The sequence below is a fragment of the Phaenicophaeus curvirostris genome, chromosome 4, assembly GCF_032191515.1.
Source record: "Phaenicophaeus curvirostris isolate KB17595 chromosome 4, BPBGC_Pcur_1.0, whole genome shotgun sequence".
NCBI lineage: Eukaryota > Metazoa > Chordata > Aves > Cuculiformes > Cuculidae > Phaenicophaeus > Phaenicophaeus curvirostris.
The window spans coordinates 66856299-66875904 of NC_091395.1; the positions used below are offsets into that span (position 1 = coordinate 66856299).

The 19606-nt window shown below is 40.2% G+C and overlaps 1 protein-coding gene and 1 long non-coding RNA gene across 14 annotated transcripts in view; both read right to left on the reverse strand.

Moving 5' to 3' along the window:
• The window catches only part of ABLIM2 (actin binding LIM protein family member 2), a 149865-nt gene that overhangs the window by 123462 nt on the left and 6797 nt on the right, over positions 1 to 19606 (reverse strand). The window lies entirely within an intron of this gene.
• Positions 13630 to 17931, reverse strand: LOC138720295 (uncharacterized). The gene is made up of 3 exons (XR_011337383.1): positions 17786 to 17931; positions 15472 to 15651; positions 13630 to 13911 (listed from the first exon to the last, which is right to left on the reverse strand). It is a non-coding gene; the product is annotated as an uncharacterized lncRNA (long non-coding RNA).

Genomic DNA, 19606 nt, shown 5'->3' on the forward strand with positions numbered 1-19606 from the left:
AAATGAAATGAAATGAAATGAAATGAAATGAAATGAAATGAAATGATGTCTCTGAGCTAACTTTAATAAAAAGAAATAAAGCAGAAAGGTTTGTGCGTTTTTTTTCTTGGAGTACATCTAAACTAATAGATATTCCTTATTGCTCAGTTCTAGTATAAGTAGCTTTGAAATTTTAAAAATCAATTAAGAAAACCACTAGACTCTGTCTATTACTGCTCTTTAGCTCCCTGGCTGTCTGATAATCACTTCTAACACCTCCACTAGTTACTCAAGCCATATTACTGCCAGTCCCCTCATCTTTAGGGAAGTAAGCTATAGGGAGGCTTGACCCTAGATCAGAAACTGACATTTCAGTGCTATTTCCTTCCTCCAGGACTGTAGCTCTGACCAGACTGCACCCCTGCTCGGTATCACTCTTCACATTGATATTTGCTCCATCTGTGTCACTGAAGGGAGGATGGGAACAAGCACATTCCCTGGCTTGGGAAAGAGCAAATGTTTGGAACTGAGGAAAAACAGTTTAGAACAAATTTCCATGGCTCATTTCTCTTTCCATTCCCTGATACAAATTGAATAACAAGAACAATGCTTGCCTGTTATAGCAACAGAAAAAAAGCAAAGGCAAGATAAATTAATGTGAAAAAAAGTTGTTCATTTTTCTAGCCCAGCCACAGTGATTTACCCCCAGCCACTTATTAAATTATACTTTGCTAACTTTCCACTAATGCTATACAAAATAGTGTTTCAAAAAGGTTTACCAAACAATAATTTAAGGACCTTTCTTTTTATGGATTTTTTAAGGATCCTTTCTTTTTATGCTGCATTTATGGCATATAAAAATACCTTAAATAATTATACTACCATTTAAAACTGAACTCCTGTTTTGGTTGGGTTTTTTTTGCACTGCTTAATTTGACATCAAGAGGGGATTAGGCACTGTTTTATTTTAATCATACAGTTATTTCAAATATGTATACGCATTGATGCTATTCAAGTGCTGGTTCTAAAGTGACACTACTTTTAACAGGTGTAAATTAATTAACTTTGGTGAAGTCAGTCACAGTATGAGAATTTCTCCTTAGATTGGATTATACACATACAGACCTAATTGTGCTTCATCCCCATCAAAACGATCAGCACATTGTCTCTCTTTTCACACGCAGGCTACACAATTTCTGCAATCAATTATCTTTCAACACTACATTCTTAGGACAAACGTGTTATATTCACACAAACATAATCCCGGAGCCTAGATCTCCTGTGCTACTTCTTGCAGAGTTCTGCAACTAACAGTTCTACTGCCAACAGATACATTTTTGGGCTATATACACAACACATTTTATGATGGAGTTTTGGGTAGCTTTATTTGCAACCTGCCACCTTATTAAGACAGAGAATGAGTTTTAAGTCAAACCAACTATTTTGGTCTGAAGCTTTATATTCACTTTCTGCAGCTAGAAGGGTAAGAAGCAACATCATCTGATGAAATTCTATCTTAAATTTATAAAAGAAAGATATCACCCTCTGTTTCTCCCAGGTAATGTACAGAAATGCAATTCAGTGAAGGATGGATGAAAATGCAATGTCAAATCCCACATTAGCCTTGCTCCCTTGATTTCAACAAGGTTGAAACACAGACAAATTATGTTCATTATACTGAGGGGATAATAGTGGGATAAGTGTGCTGGGCAGGGGAGAAGATGCTGGAGCCTGCTAGCCCCCATCCAGCCTCTCTACCTAGGTTGCTTTTGCATGAAGACCTCAGTTTAGAGAAGGCGAGGGCAACCGGCAGCCAAGGTCTAGTCCCAGTGCTATGTCAGGGTGAGGCTGTGTTGAGCACAAACTGGAGCTGCCACAGTCTTCACATTGCCAGTATTTACTTAGTCCAAATAACTGGAAAAGAAGAAAGCGGAGCAGGCTTAGGGGGGGATCTCATCATAGTACTGTGGTATTTAAAGAGTGGCCACAAGGAGGACAGAGGCTCCTCCTAACAAGGACCACATGGAGAAGACATGGGACAATGGGTAAAAGTTGCATTGGGAGAGGTTTCATGTTGACACAGAAATTGCTCACAGTGACAATCACTCTATGGAACAACTTCCCTGGACATGTGGTGGAATCCACACCAACTGGAGGTTTTCAAGATGTGATTGGAAAGGATCCTAGATAATCTCATTTAGGCTTTCTTTCCTAGGACAGGCTGGACCAGGTGATCCTTTGAGGTCCCTTCCCACCTGAGTTGATCTATGATTCTATGAATAAATGCTGGCCTTTATGATGAGAAATGGGATTTAGAAGATCATTTCTGTTTACCAAGGGTGGAAACTAAAATATGGTTGGAGGAAAGCTTTTCAAGTCAAAACAAAAGAAAGCGAAATAAACCGGTTTCAGGTACTTTCTCAATCTAAACTGGTTTTTAGTTTCACTAGGACTGAACCTGGTAACTCCTCACATTCCATATAAAAAATAAAATTAAGCTAAAACTGCAGCCAAAGCCTGGTGAACAACAGCTACCTTTGCGAGACCATTAAAAAAACCTTTATCTCTGTCCCTGACACAGAAAAGCCTAGCAAATCACTGTGATGCAGAGGCTGGCAGTCCTGCTGGGCAGATATGGGTCACTCCTCCACTCAAGGGAAGGAAATGGGGAGCATCTGCATCTGGCTGCGAGCTGCTCCAATTGCCAATAATCCTACTGATTCAAGCCTTTAATAATAACCTACTAAGATTACAATCACGTGGGATGCTATTACTAAACCAACGATTATGTAGGGTGCTATTCCTTGACCTATATCCATCCCACTGGAATGAGAACTGGTCTGTTGGGCCATCATTGACACGGCTGTCCTGGTTCACAGACTCAGCTTGTGACACTGCCTACGTGTTTTGCTGCAACCCCTTCTTGCTGTACACACGGCTCTGAGGCTGTACTCACAGCCTTTCACCCTTAAACACTTCAAGCTCCCTTCCCCTTTCCCAGAAGGGATAATTTATTATATTATATTAGATTAGATTAGATTTTTGTCTATGTATTGACTGCTGTTTGGCCAGGTGGCATTATGTATGAAGCAGGATAAAGTCTGCATAGCCAAATCTGGGGGACCATGGGACGTGGGAATTCCTCCTTCTCACAGGTAGCCAGTAAGGAGGCTGACTGCTAGTCCCACTCCCCCACACATCCCCACCAAAACCACACACAGTTTAAGAAGACAACAGGACAGATTGGGGTCATCAGGTGCTAGATTTAGCCAGAGGACACTGCCTAGAAGCCAACTCACTTATAACCAGTGCTACTTATCCCTAATTTCTCTCCATTTTCCCACAAATCCTCCCCTCTGGACCTACCTTGATGTCTCCTTTCCCCATCTTTGATCACTCTCCTGGACATCTCCCTTCTCCTCAGTACACAGTCAGTTTCTTCACGCTTGGCTTCCACCAGCCCTGGGGCTCCCTGTGGAGCTGGAGGAGGAGAGTCTCCCTTGCTGTTTTGCGGGGCTGCGAAACATGACAGCTCTTTTTACTTATCCTCACTGCAGACCATATATCAGAGAAGCATAAGGGCACAATCTGGCTCTGTTCTAGTCCCAAAGTATTATACAAAAATATTAGTTTTAATGAGAGAGAAGCCCAGCTTCACTTTAATGTGACACACAGAACGAGTAAATGATCCGTGCTATCACAGCACATTTCCAGTGTTTATTTCTACAACAGAACATAAGCAAAGACAGTTCTCTTCCCAGTCCAATTGCTCATAAAGTAAATGATGACTCAGATAGTAAAAAACCTTTCTATAGCATCCCATTCCTCTCTAGCATTTAGAGTGACATTCACTGAACTCAAAAAAAAAAAAGAAAAAGAAAAACCTGCTTTGTAATGAATGGTATCAACATTTGCTCTAGTATGACTCGTTTTCTGCACTGCTAAGCATTACCAGTATCTGTACTTCAAAACCTTTTGGTTTTAGTAGTGCTTCTGTAGGAACAGGCCTGAATTTTAAATAGTGATTTTGCTTTTCTGGGTACTCTCTTAAAACATGTATGTGAACATAGCACTAAGTCCTAAGAAAAATCCTAAAATCCTAAGAAAAACATAGTCTAATAAAGTTAATTTGACCAAGCTGGAAGTGAATATCAATTTCATATTCAAAACACAATATCCAACACTGTGAAAAGACTGATGAGGTCCTCAGGGTATGAAAAACTGATAGGATGTGATTGAAATATCTCAACAATAGTGTTTCTTACATAAGAGCTAGGAAAAGGACACAGCAAGGGCTAACATGCTAAATGAGCAGAGAACTAGGAAGAGTTCCTTAATGCAATCCAATCCTTACATTTGTCATAATTTTAGCTGCAACTGTCATTGAGGCTGTGCAAAATGAGATATCTTCTGGAAGTGCTTCTCCCTGCTGATTAACCAACTTGCTTACACAAGCCAGTGAGACATTAGGTGCCAAAAGCATAAATCTCTAAATGACTTGCAGAAACGCTTAATTTAACCTAGCTTGCAGACTCAGTCACTCTAACAACATTTTTCATACTGTCAATCACAAATCTTTAAGTTGCGCCACTAGTAATACCTTCCTGTATCCCTAAGCACTGAAAATTCCAGTGCTGTCTCAATTTTAGTCCCTCTTCTAAACATGGGGCTGAAATAGAGTTGAAAAGTCTGATCTGAATTTCAGTCTGGAAGACGGGAATGACATGCACTTCTGCCCCAAGCTATACAGCCTGATGGCCCCCATCATGTCACAGTTTCACCATCTGACACCATGCTGACAACCCAAGGCAGTCAGGGTTTAACACCATGCATTGTATCACTGATTTCATAATAACAATGCTTTTAGACAGCTTATATTTCCAAAGCGCTGTCTATGACGAAGTCTAACACAGCATCTTTTTCAACAGCAATTGTAATTGTCAAAGAAGCACGTTTTCAGTTCTTCACTCTAAGAACACATAAACTTTATACAAATACAGAGATTGGGTAAAACATTCTGTCTTGCCTTGTTTACTAGGGTGGGACTCATCTCACCTAACTCAAGGCATCAAAAATTAGGAAAACAATTAAAGTAGGTTCTCACTACAATAAAAGAGACAGAAACTTCCCAACATGAAGTCCACTGCCACCACTGTGGGCTGGAACAGAAGGTCCTCTGGAAGTGCCTCCTTTCCACTCAAGGTTGGACTGTCTCAGGCAAAACAGCTAAAGCTGAGACACCTGAAGGCAGATGACAGAAATCCAAACCCGAGTGCATAACTGATCACTGTGTTTCCTGTGCTTGTTTAGAATTTTTGTTGGGCCTGTGAGTTTCTTTATTTCCTATGCAAACTGTGTCTGAATTTCCTAGGTCTCACTGTTATTCAGCTGCCAGCTCTCCTGAGCCTCCTTATCAGTGCTTATTTTATTGTGATTCCAGCACAGGAGCCCTGTAAACGCATGAAAAACTTATCCTTCATTAGGAAAAGGAAAACACAGCTTTCTAACCCCACCAAAATTAGTCAAGAACTGTGTGTAATCATTTTAAACAAATATAATGGTTTGGGGAAGTCAGATTTCCTAACAACACGAGGGGGCTGGTAACACTTCAGTATTGAGTATCAATCCATTGCTCCAGCAAGGCACTGTACCTACCCATTTTCTTCCTTTTTGTGCTATTTTCCCCCTTCAAGTACCTCTACATAATTATGAGCTTCTAATTGTGAATTATCCCAATTAATAGGTGTTCAGTCTTTTTCAAGCCACTTTCTTGGATTTTTCTTTGAAGACATGAATCCATTAACAGCCTTTTGTGGTTTTGGATGCTCAAACTAGTAAAGTGTACCCTATTATGAACATCAATAAATAATGGAAAATATTAGTAGAGTATTTCAGCTGTATTGAAGTCAATTGAAATACCCCCATGTATAGAGTCAAAACCCTTCATAGATACTTATCTTGATTGGTTTAGTGTTACACTACACACCCTTTGGAGGAAGGATCATAGTTAATTTGTATGTCTACATGATGCCAGTTTTTGTCTACTGAAATGCTACTGTCAATAGCAATACGGGTTTAATGAAAAGAAAGTTAGAAATTCCCAAACAAAATCACTTAGCTAAACCCTTGTGTATGAAACTACATGCAAATATATTTTATTCAAACAATAGTATTATTTATAAGGGTTTAAGCATTGCTCCTGGGCAGGAATTAACACTATGTGGCATTGTATCATAAAAATGAAACATCTTTAATCTCTTAGCTTTAAAATTAGGCAATGGAAGAAGAAAATCTCTTTCTGAACAAGCATTCCAACAGTACAAACTCTTATTTCCAGATTATTGTTACACAGGTAATAACAATAGAAAACCTCTGCATATGAACACCTGGGAAACACTGGCAAACACAGGTACCACCCTGAAGTCATAGAAGAATTACCAGGGAAAAGGCAAAACTCACAAGTTACTAAATTGCAACAGGAGGGGAAGAGTAACAGGTTCTCTGGAAAGGAGAAACAGCTGAGATGGGTGTTTCTGAATCAGGAGATAGCCTCCTGTTCCTTGGCCCTGCTATTCATAACAAAAATGGCTTCTATTCATATTCTTCTCATAAGAAGAAGTAATTTTGCATTTATTGTCAATTCTTCCTCCTAATAAAAATAATAAAAAGCAACCAAAATGCTGACTAAACAAAAAAAAAGGAGCAGTACAATGTCATTCCATGATTAATATTGATTATCTAAAAATCTAGTATTTTTTAATAAAATATTCTTTGGTGCTCTCTGCGGTGCTTTACAATTTGCTTCTTTTAAGTCTCCATTTAACATTCTTTCCAATTGCAGGTCAAATACATCATCTAATTCATGCCATCAGTCTAACTACTGACAGACTGCTACCACCATTATACCTATATAGATGTAATTAACACTTATTTACAAATAGATTAGGCCAATTCCAGTTTCCAGTTCCACCTGTCTGTCATGGAAGGGTAAATGAAAATTGCAGTAAATAATCTCTTTGTCCTCCAGATAGACAGCCTGAGTCTGTAGAACTATAACAGCAGTCCCCCGAGGACCCTCCAGCAAATTGACGTGTATTCCATTTCCATATCTGATCAGTTAATTATCAGAAACTGGGAAAATAAACTAATTATAATCAATCTGAAAGCTTTTAATTCAGTCTGTGTTTTTCCTTTCAACCAGTGAGATTACATTTGTGCAAAGGCAGAATTATAAGAATCACTTCGAAGTGTATTCTTCTACTCAGAAAGTAAGATTTAATTATTTTGCCCTAAAAGCGCTGATCCAATTGAACCTTTGAACCTTTGAAACACACTCAGACCTACTCAAAAGCTTTAAGACTTATATGCCAATCCTAAATGCTGGCATGTATCAACCCATTTATTAGATGTATGATGAGGTATGGACATAATTAGAAAATGTAATAAAATAAATGTCGCTTTTTTAAACTTGAAATTGCTCTAATCTTTAAAAAAGCTCCTTTTCCTCAATATCTTTTACAATCATTTTACAGATATTTTTATTCTAATGAGATTCTCTCTCTCCTGTCTCAGAATTCACTATATATTTTGCATTAATTCCACAAGAAAATAATGGTCCCAAAATTCAACTTTAAATCAATACACTCTCTTAAAATTGGCCTAGTTTTATTAATGATACATTAAATTAAAAATTAGAAGCGGGGTACTCTACTATACAGAAAATCTACAGAATATTGGGAATGTATGATCTTTATTCTCAGGTCAGCTGTATAAGAGATTAGATCTTTTAATTATCTGTCACAGAATGGGAAACAGAAGCCTTGAATCCTTTCAGCTGTTCAGTTTATGACCCTGAGAATTAAACCTGACCACTTACAAAGCACATCTAAGCATCACACACACACCCTGAGACATAGCTATGATTTTAGAAGTCATGTAACTCTCAGCTGGGATATCATTATGCTACAGAATAACTCAGTTTCCACTGAAATTGTGTGCATGTCTATATTTTTCGGAAGTGCTGCATGAGAGTCCCAGAAGCACTGCCAGGCTGTCCTGCTCTAGCTTTAAACGCCAAAGTCAAGTTTAGCACACCCACAAGCTATATTTAGAACTGCAGAATAATTTAGGTTGGCAGACACCTCTGGAGGTCAGCTAGTCCAGCCTCCTGCTCAGCACAGATACCACTGATCAGGTTGCACAGGGCCTGTCCAGATCTGAAAACCTCCAAGGATAGAAGGTCATTTCCCCTCACAACCTGTGCTAGTGCTTTACCAACTTCTTAGGAATTTTTTTCCCCCTTATATCTAATCAGAACTTGCCATGTCACAAGCTATCACAGTTGATTCTTGTCCTTTCGCCATGCATCTCTGAGAAGAGTCTGTCTCTATCTTCTCACCAGTAGAGAGACAGAAAGGCAGTAACTATCTGCTGACCTGGGTCCAGAAGAGGGGACTGCAGAACTTCCCATATAAGTACAGGTTGAAAGAGTTGGGGCTGTTCAGCCTTTCAGTATTAAAGGGGTCCTAGAGGAAAGACAGGGAGGGATTCTTGATCAGGGACTATAGTGACAGGATGAAGGGCAGTGGTTTTAATCTGAAAGAGTGGAGATTCACAGAATCATAGAATCACCAGGTTGGAAAACACCTTTGAGATCATAGAGTCTAACCATTCCTGTCTGCCACTAAACCATGTCCCTGAGCACCTTGTCTACCCGTCTTTTAAATACCTCCAGGGATGGTGACTCAACCACCTCCCTAGGCAGCCTCTGCCAGTGCTCAATGACTCTTTCTGTGAAAAATTTTTTTCCTGATATCTACTCTGAACCTCCCCTGGCGCAGCTTGAGGTCATTCCTCCTTGTCCTATCACCTGTCACTTGGGAGAATAGGCCAGCACCCTGCTCTCTACAACCTCCTTTCAGGCAGTTGTAGAGAGCAATAAGGTCTCCCCTCAGCCTCCTCTTCTCCAGGCTAAACAACCCCACTACCCTCAGCCGCTCCTGATAAGATTTGTTCTCCAGCCCTTTAACCAGCTTTGTTGCTCTTCTCTGCACTCGCTCCAGAGCCTCAACATCCTTCTTAGAATCACAGAATCATAGAACATTTTGGCTTGGAAGGGACATTAAAGATCATCTAGTTCCAACCCCCCTGCCATGGGCAGGGATATCCCACTAGATCAGGCTGCCCAAGGCCCCATCCAACCTGGCCTTTAACACCTCCAGGGATGGGGCAGCCACAACTTCCCTTTATCTTCCCTTGATCCCTTCTTCTCATAGCAAGGGGCCCAGAACTGAATACAGTATTCAAGGTGCGGTCCCACCAGTGCTGAGTACAAGGGCAGAATAACCTCCCTGGAACTGCTGGCCGTGCCGTTTCTGATAAAATTCAGATTAGATATTAGGAAGAAATTCTATACTGGGGTAGTGGTGAGACACTAGAACAGGTTACCCAGAGAAGTTGTGAATGCCCGCTCCCTGGAATTGTTGGGTGGGTCTTTGAGCAACTTGGTCACATGGAAGGTGTCCCTGACCATGGCAGGAAGGCTGGAACTACATGATCTTCAAGGTCACTTCCAACCCAAACCATTCTAGAATTCCATCATTAATTTTCCTCCTCAATCTCCTGAAGGAGCCTGGCTTCTGCAACCCCTCCTCACACACTCAGGACCCTGCCATCCAGGCAGCCTATGGATGGAACTGCTCCTCTTTGACCCAGCAGCAGGACCTTGGCATGACAGCAAAACTGACTTACTTCTAAAATCTTGCCCTAGCATGAAACTTAGTTCTCTCTGGATCTGTCAATAAGGAATCTGGGATGCCCTTAGGGGTCAACATTTCTGATCTGAACTTGCAGCTTTAGATCACTGCATTCTAGCAGAATAGAAGCTAATTTTAGGCACAGTCATGTGTAAATTGCTAAATGAATTACTTTTTTTTTTTAAGACATAAATGTCAGAATAAATTTCTTGTGCCGTAGTGCTAACAATCACAACAAATATGCCTATTTGCATTTACAGCGCCCGCCTTCAGATTTGCATCAGTCTGACCCCAGGACTGACCCTGAGAATTCAGGAGGAATTTCTTTACAGTCCTACAACCCAAATATTAGACATTCAATGAGCTTGGTGATCCCACCACCAAAAACTCATAGTGAAGCAGAGAAGCCTTTTTAAAATCAGACACACATCAAACATACACAGAAACCAGCCTGGTTTACAAAGTTACACTTTCAACATTGCAAGTTGCCTTAAAAGTAGTGGCTTTTTGTGACTGTAAATACCAATCCCACTTAACCACATATCCTATGCATCACATCCTTAGACACAGGCATTACTGCGCAGGCATCCAGTTTCCAGCTTCTACACCCTGCACATCTCTCTTGTAATTTAAATAAGAGATAATGCGATTAACACTGCTAATCTGGCTGCATTTTGAGTTTTGGCTGACTGTTTGACATGGGAGCTCTGGGAGTTTTGACTGTAATATAAGAAGCATTGTTAAGTCTCACAATTATATCACAGCCTTGAAATTCATGATGTTTTAAATTAAGTACCACCACTGGGAGATAAGTGATTGTGCAGCATTTTGTAGTTGTTTTTCTAAAAAAAATTTTAATTTAGATATAGAGGTCCTAGGTGCAGAAAAGGTTAACGATTTTAAGTCCCCTCATTCCTGTCCTATATGAACAACATAAACAAATTCTAAATGGTTAAAAAAGAGGCTCCAACTTGTATTCTGTTTTACAAATAAAGATGATGTTGCTTGTGATTTCTCCCTTAATTTTCTTGTGTGTATGCATGACCTAATTGATAGTTAAATCTCTAGTGTAACCATAATGTTTTTCCTTTTGCTTGTATGCTACCTGGTAAACTGGTGACACTATAGTACTTAAGAAAAAAGTATAAGGTCATTCAAAGTCCTACCTATGCTCCAAAACAAGGTACTCCAGTGTAAGAACTGCAGTCACACAATCTTGTTGGCAACCTGCCTTCCTAGAGCAGACAAAGATAGCAGGCAGTTCCACTCACTGGTATAGTCCAAGTAACAGGGAAAAATCTTAGGGGGAAAAAAAAGATATCTTTCCACAACACGTGATATTCCTCTCAGAAACACCACAAACAGCCCTTTCACTCACCGATCTTACTGCTGTGGTGGGGGAAACAGGCCAGCAGAAATGGGACAACACCTGTGGCTGAGCATCTCCTACCAAACCAAGAAAGGGACCAAAACCACCTCACCAATGCGTCTGGTACCACCGGACCTAAAACTGGTCTGCAGATCTCCATCACTTGGAGCACTGAATCATGAACTGCTGAATGTGCCCCTGTATCTTTTGCTATAATACTTCATTTTTTCCATCCTATAGGCAACTGACTGAGCAGATGACCCTGAAATGACTTAACTCATTAAGCTGCTATTTGTTGAATTCTGATGTGAAAAACGTCACACTCCAGTTTAGTATGTTAATGTATCACTGCTGCAACCAACAGCAATCTTTTACAATTCTGTTCTAGATCTTTTTGCTTATTGATTTTATTACAAATAATAATTAAAACCTGTTTTCTTGCTTCCTACCTATGTTTTTGAAATGTACTCTAACTTCATATTTAGTTTTCTCAATCTGAACAAACAGAACTATTATCTCAAATAAGCATTTAATAGTCTAGCATATTTTATATACAATTGATTTGCATTAAATGACATAAAACAGCTGCAAACTTCCAGAACAGAGTATTCAGTTAATAACTTGCAACACAACAGTGCATAGATGAGAAGGTGCTAGGGATTCAACTTTAGGGATTAGCATTTTAGTATCTATATCTGCACAAGAAAGTTGACCAATGTTTTATTTGGAATTGGACTGTAATATTATCAATACAAATCTAAAATCTTCTTATTTGAATCCAACTTTTTCAAAAAAAGCTTCTTCAAATTTTCCAGTCTAAGGTAAGGGCCAGCTTTTAGTAAGTGCAGCGTGACAGTTTTATTTCATATGTTAGTACATTGTTCCTAATGCTTCAATGGGATTATATATGAAAGAGGGTATTTAGTCTTCAATTTGAAATTATTCATCTCAAAAACTTTTAAGGAATCAATTTTAGAATAACTTTTAAAGCATTATGACAGGCACTGCAAATGAGAAATGCCAAGCCGTAAACATGAATAGTGCCCATTTCAAAATAAAGGCACTAATAAAGCCTTACTAGCTTGAAGAACTATAAGCATGTATTAGTAAAATTAATCCTCTTGCATGTAGCTGCACTCCTTTGATAAGTCAGCATCCATAGCATTAGCGCTTCTGGTTTCTTGAGACTCTTGGCACATGCAAAACAAATTTAACTTCCCCGTGCCTTACCCTGATGCTCTACAACAGCGCATTTTGACAGGCATTCCCTAAAGGGGGAATGGCTGTTGTTTTATCAGTGGCTTTGTGAACACCTTGGAAAATAATCCTCATTAATTTCTTAAAATAAACTATAAATTTGAACATATTTTCAAGTGCACTTTTCAAAATTCAGCTTCTGAAACATACACTTCTGTGGTTGGAAGCCTAGTTAAAGCCCATTATTGCACGATATTGAGGATTTCTTCCATCAGAAAATGCTTTGAACAACACAAACGCTTGAATAAGTTTGCTTAACAATGCATTCTTCAGAACCACCCTGTGCTGGTGTTGTGCTGGTCCCCAGTGCCTTCCCCAACCCAGTGTAACCTGTCTGCTCCACATCTCACTAGAACCACTATCATTATGCAGATGCTCTTTCTTATACCACTGATTACATTCTTTCTGAACATATCCTGATGACAAATGCACGAATACCAGGACATGATGCTGCCACAGTTATTTAGAGAGTGCTACGGGACAATCATTCTGGTGCACTTCGGTCAGATTTTTCTTAAAATGAACATAGTTGTTTTGGACAGAAGTGCTACGTGTGGCTTGGAGTAGGTCCACTTTATCTGGATCAACTTACCCAGTAAATGAACCTGACTCAGTTCAAGCCCTGAAGACTGAAATAACCTTCACCTCAGTAAATAAGCTTTCAGGTTATTGGAGGATACAAAAGCTGAGAGGCGTTATCTGTCTTTTCTGGGACAGATCACAAATATTTTTCAAATTATTTGTTGTATTCATAGAATCATAGAATAACCAGGTTGGAAGAGACCCACTGGATCATCGAGTCCAACCATTCCTATCAAACACTAAACCATGCCCCTTAGCACCTTGTCCACCCGTCCATCCATTCATGTGATTGTGAGAGATTAAAGTTGCAGAAATTGAAAAACTGGAAAGTTGCCTCCATCCCCAGCATCCCTGGCCAGCTGGTAAAGGAGATGGGTGAGCAGAGAAAAAAGCAGGGGCTTTTCCATTATTCTGCACATATCTATAACACTGGCCTTTGAGGAACTACTAACTTAAGCCTGCCTCTAGAGGAAAAAGCTGTGTGTTATCTCTTTGCCATGTTAAGCCACCTTTGAAGAGCTTTAAACAACTGGCAAGTGACAGTGGCAGCTGCTGGCAGGGGTCTTCTGGGACAGACGTCACTGAGGGCTGCACAGATTCCTTGGTGGGGCTGCACGCTTGCAGCTCCGGTGCCAGTACGTGCAGCCTTTTCTTAGCATGTAAAAATAAGAAACATTTTCCAGGGTCAGGTCCTTGTGGGATTATTTATTTATTTCTTTATTTACTTATTTTTTTAAAGTATTTTACACGTGCAGTCTTCTCTGATGGGTGACATCAGTTACAATCCTGATTTCTTTTTGGAATGAAATCTCCTCATGGATATGATCCAGAGAAAAACAAAAAGCAAAGGGGTGACTACTTAGGTTGTCTGGTGCATGGATTGAACAGCAGGAACCGGGCTTTGTTGTAGCTGGTTTTTACAAGCCCAACTCTTCCCCCTTTCCTTCCCTCCTTGAGATGCTGGACAACCTAAGAATTAGATTTGATTTTTCAAAAATTAGTGGAAGATGGCAAATAAATTAAGGATACACTTCCCTTTCTTATTTCTGCAAACAAATGTCAGCTACTCATGCCAAAGCCAAAAACAACCCACAATGTATAAAGCCTTACGCATGTGAAGTTGGACTGACCAAATGGATGCAACAGTTAATTCAGACTTTGGTATTTCAAATTCTTTCCCTCTTGACTAATCCTGCCAAACACAAGTCACAGATCTGTTCTCAGTTCCCATATGTGCACAAGTAAATTCACCTCTCTTCTGAGAGCTCTGCAGTCAATTGATGAAAAGTACTATTAAACAGCTGAATGTATTTATAAAAATACACAGCACAAACGGTACTATAATGAAATTCTACCAAAGGGAAGCCCTGGCATCAGAGAACATAACTGTAGAGTGATACATCCTACCAAAAAAGGAAGGAGTTCCTGCAAAGTATAGCAGAAGCTACCTAAGGGGATGATGTTATCTTTCAGCCTAGGACCAAAAACAGTTCAGCTGTTTAGACAGTAAGCAATGCCAGAGACAGAATCACCTCCTCAGTCAGATGAAATACAGGGAATATTAATTTAACAGCAATGACCCTATTAATTACATTATTTGTATTTAAAGTCTTCCGTTTTTTTATTGCATTAATTATTTCGTATTAGGGCATAACATTTTAGAATGCTTACACAGATGCACAAAACAAAAACCTTAAACAAATAGAGCAAAAATTACTTTAACACTGACAGCAAGATCACAGAATGCTTTGAGTTGGAAGGGGCCTTTACAGGTCATCTAGTCCAATTCCCCTGCAGGAGCAGGAACATCTTTAACTAGATCAGGTTGCTCAAAGCCACACCCAATCTGACCTTGACTGTTTCCAGGGATGGGGCCTCTTCTACCTCCCTGGGCAACCTGTTCCAGTGCATCACCACTCTCTTTCTAAAAATGTCTTCCTTATATTCAGTCTAAATCTACCCTCTCTTAGTTTAAAAGCATTACCTCTTGTCCTGTTGGGCCTTGCTAAATAGTCTGTCCCTATCTTTCCTATGGGCCCCCTTTAAGTACTAGAAAGTTGCTAAAAGGTCTCCCTGCAGCCTTCTTTTCTCAGAAGAGAATTGTAGCCTAGAGACAAAAAAAGGAGTGAAACACGTAGGGTGACTTGTTTACAGGTTAGTACAACAGCCCTCCTGGATGTGTAGCCCCTACTGCCCCTCCAAAGTCTTCCCTTCCCACTGCTCAAGTACCATCAAACTTAAATGCCAATTACCAGGACTGAAGCTGAGATTGCCTCCAATAGAAAGCATTCCCATATATTTCCAAAAACATTAAGTACCTTTGTATTTAGAAAAGCTCTGAGAAGCTGCCTTTTTCTAATATATAACAGAATGAGTAAATCAAGCAAGTATCCAACCAATGTTATAGCAGTTTTTGACAGTTTTAGCTTAACAGTCAGGCTTCTTCTGCCAACTTAAATTTGCAGCTCGTGCTGTTTTCTGCTTTCTAAAATAGTCATCACTATGGCATGCCTCTAGATCTATGCAGACCTTGTATGCTTCAGAGGCGAGATGCCGAAAGCCCAGCTGAGCATTTCTTCAGAGAAACGGCAGCATCACCCTAACGTCAGTCTTATATTCTTTACAGGACACAGACTGTGTTGTTCCCACAGAAAATCAACCGTGACCTTGGAAAAAAGCTCAGGCATATCGCAAGTTAAAATTGTAGATCTACGGAAAGAAATGTAAAATGGGTGCCTTCAGCAATTTTCCTGAAAATGTAGCAAATCATTTCAGTTCAGAAAGATTATTTAACCCCGAAGTTTAGAAATAACAGGAGTTATGGGTCACCAGCACAACCTAGGTTTAAAGCTTAGGTCAAATTCAATTAATAATATAGACATAATCAAATCTACAGCAGTGCAACAGGATAGCTCTACTAAGATATAATAGTTTATTGTTTATGCTGGCTTTCTGCAGACAATTAAATCTTGGCCACAGTACCGAAAAATTGGTAAATTCAGCACATGAGGTGATGCATCACTTAGTAGCATCTTGAAAAACATTCAAGACCAAGACAGACACAACTAGCTACTGTTAATGGTGGTTCCTAGGTCAGGATGATGGGCACAGGCTACTGGGCCACAATGACATTTAATCTGAGCCAGTACAAATAAGTGTTATGATCTTAAATAATGACAATAAATGTGGCATACAGCAAACTGAAACACAAATGCTTACTACTAAAGATCTTATGTTTCATAAGGACAGAAGCCTTAAAGAAGATGCTAGAAATGCTTTGGTTGTTCTCACAGCCAAAGGACACATTAAGACAGACTCTGAGATGCTCATTATCTTAGTTTTGCACCATGAAAAAAACTGGTTATTAGAATAAAGATGTTAAAATGTTTACATGTAATTCTGTACTAAGGCACATAAAAAAATGCCCAGGTTTCAGAGTGACAAAATACTCCGCAGTTCACAGTGATTTTACTCATGGGTGACGGATGCTTAGCCCTTCTCAAAGTCCCCGCAGAGATGGAGAAGCCAGATGTTCATCCTAAACTCTCCATCCCACTCAAGAAGGGGCTCTGCAGCTGCATATACATAACCTGCAGGAGAAGTCTTTATCTTTCAGAAAACAGATTTGTGGTACACAAATGGTTCCTCTACAGGGTCTAATGAAGGAGAGCTCACAAATGAAGCTGACACTAGGTTTTGTCCCAATTTTCCAAGGCAGGAATGAGCCATCAAAACGTGGCCTGGGAGACTCACTGGTAAATGGCCATGCAAGACTTTCAATCTGCCTGTACATCTCTGTAGCTGCTCAATGGGAGAGCTGCAGCCTCACTTAATGGTGGCTTCAGATACCCACAGTAAATTTTGGACCAGGTGTCAAGAGGTCCAACTCACGGGAGGGCAGTCATCAGAGTTAGGTCAGGTTGCTCAGGCCTTTACCAATTAGATTTAGAAAGTCTCTGAGGTTAGAGGTTTCTCTGGGCACCCTCCTCCAGGCTCCAGATACTCTAATTGTGATTTTTCTTTTCCTTGCAACTAAGAGGAATTTTCCTTGCTACAACTCCTGACTGCTGCCTCTCACCCTTTTTCCAAGCAACTGTGAGAGGAGCTTGGCTCCTTCTTCCCTCTACCCATCCATCAGGGGTTTTAAGACCACAATTCAATTTTCCTTTGTATTCTCTTTTCCAGACCTCCCCACATCTCCTTGCAGGCCCTATACTGAAGAGATGCACATAGCAGCTCCTCTCATCACAGTGCTACACAGACCACAGCAGGATTTGGGTCTGGACTCTGTTCACAGAATGGCTGGGGTTGGAAGGAGCCTCTGGAGATCATCTAGTCCAACCTTTCTGCAGGCTCCCCAACAGCAGGTTGCACAGGAACACGTCCAGGCAGGTTTTGAATAGCTCGAGAGAAGGAGAAACTACAACATACCTGGGCAGCCTGTTCCAGTGCCCTGTCACCCCCACAGTAAAGAATTTTTTCCTCACGTTCAGGTAGAACTCCCTGTGCTCCAGTTTGTGCCCATTGCCCCTTGTTCTGTAGCCAAGCACTGCTGAAAAGTCTGCCCCCAACCTTCTGATTCCCGCCTTTAGATATCTATAAGCATTGATTAGATCCCTTCTCAGCATTCTCTCCTCCAGGCTAAACTGACCCAGGTCTCAGCCTTTCCTCGTAAAGGGGGTGCTCCACTCCCCTAACCATCTTTGTAGCCCTCTACTGGACTCTCTTCAGTAGTTCCTTGTTAACCAAGCAGGTGTGGACACTGTATCCAACTCACTATTAGTCATGGAGAGGTTCAAGGCAGCATGCAAGCCAACACTGCTCTCTTACTGTCAGTATTTACCTACAACCAGGCACACTTCCATTGCTGGTCCAAAGCAAATGGCATAACACAGGGCTGTCTTTAGTCTGAGTAGATCAGGAGCTACAGAGCACACAGAGGCTCAGGCTGCGAGCAGAAACACGACAACTGGCACTCTTTGTGCCTGACTTATAGCCAGGTTAACAGATAGCAGAACAGAGAGCATATGTGCAAGTCACAGGGGTGAGGTGTTGGAGTCACTGCCAGACACTTGCTGCAGCTCACGGTGCAGACATACGCAGCCCCAGCTGTTCCCAATTGCCTTGTATCCCAGATACGGGATTTGGCTGCAAACCCTGTTCCATTCCCACCTCCTGTCATCAAGGGTAACAGTGGCAACAGAGCCCATTTCTGTGGCTTCCATCAGTTTCTGTGCCCTACACTATTATGTATGCAACCTTAAAGATTAGATTCTCTGTATCTGTGCTGCAACTGAAATTGTAACTGAGTGATTGCTTTAATGCTACTGGTATTGCAACAGCAAAAGAAAGGGAAGCAAGGCAAACCCTACACAATTTTGTAAAGCCAAACTCATCAGCTGAACTCTATCAAAATCCTCCTTTAACCAGCAAAGAACATAAATACCTGTTTGACTTGCAGATCTCAGCTAAGTTTGCAATACCAAGAACATCAACAGGAAAAGAGAGGTAGAGAATTTGTAAACAGAGCAAACTGTTTACAAAACTGTAAACAAAAGTAACTTAGATGAAAACAACTACACTAAAAATATTTTTTGTGATTTACGGAGTATTTACATAATTTTAAACTGCAATATTTGTGGCAATCCGGGATTTATAAATGTAACTCAATGAAAACAGTACAGAAATAAGTCAAGCAAAACCTGCAGTGGTCTGTGATCAAGAACTCTCCAAATTAATCACTGCATATTTAGTCCCACTTAACATTGCTCAGCAGAGAAGGTCCCAGTGTATATTAGGCATCAACTAGTAAATTGCCTTATGTATTACTTCTGAAATTTCCTGCTACCCATGAACCCTCAAGAGACACATCTGTGAGAGGAAGGAGGTATCCGACCTATTTTCTAAAGTGAAAAATCTCTTGCATGACACACTCAAGCAGAACAGGTTCTGTGGCTTCTTCTTCACATGATATGCATCGAACTTTAACTCCTGCTTCACCAAGGATTTCACCATATGAACAACTTCACAGGGTTTTGATTTTCATTTGTCATCCTGTGAAATGGACTTGAAGGAACACAACTAGTGTATGTTTAGTGCTCCACATTTATACTATAACCAGCTATTTAACTCCATAAACCACTATGGGTGAGGAATTTTGTTTTCCCCTCTGAAGCTCAAATGAGCTTCACAAGAGGAAACAGCACGAATGTGGAACAATCACATTTCATCTTCTGAAGTATCAGAGTGTGCCTCATACTATAAATTAAATTATAGAAGAGGTACTTGAAAACTTCCGAGGAACTGGATGCTGTGTTTGTGAGCAGTTGGTATGCAGGAGCAATCGAGATACCACACTTGTTCCTCATGTGCACCAACAGGAGCAGCTGGGTTCTGTTACTGTTTCTCAATGACACTATTATTTAAATTAAAAATAATAGTTTCTAAAGAGCAAAAAACCCCAAACCATATTACAAGAACATTAAAGTCTTTTTCAAGTACCACTAGTAATAACTTACAATTTAGGAATGTTTATTTTTCATGGCCAGTTGCACTTAGACTTTTTTTATTTCTTCAACTACAATTTGTTCTACAGGATCCAGAGAACCACCAAAATAAAGTTATTGGTCAGTTTGACTAATGTCAGTAGAAGACCGATTTGCTT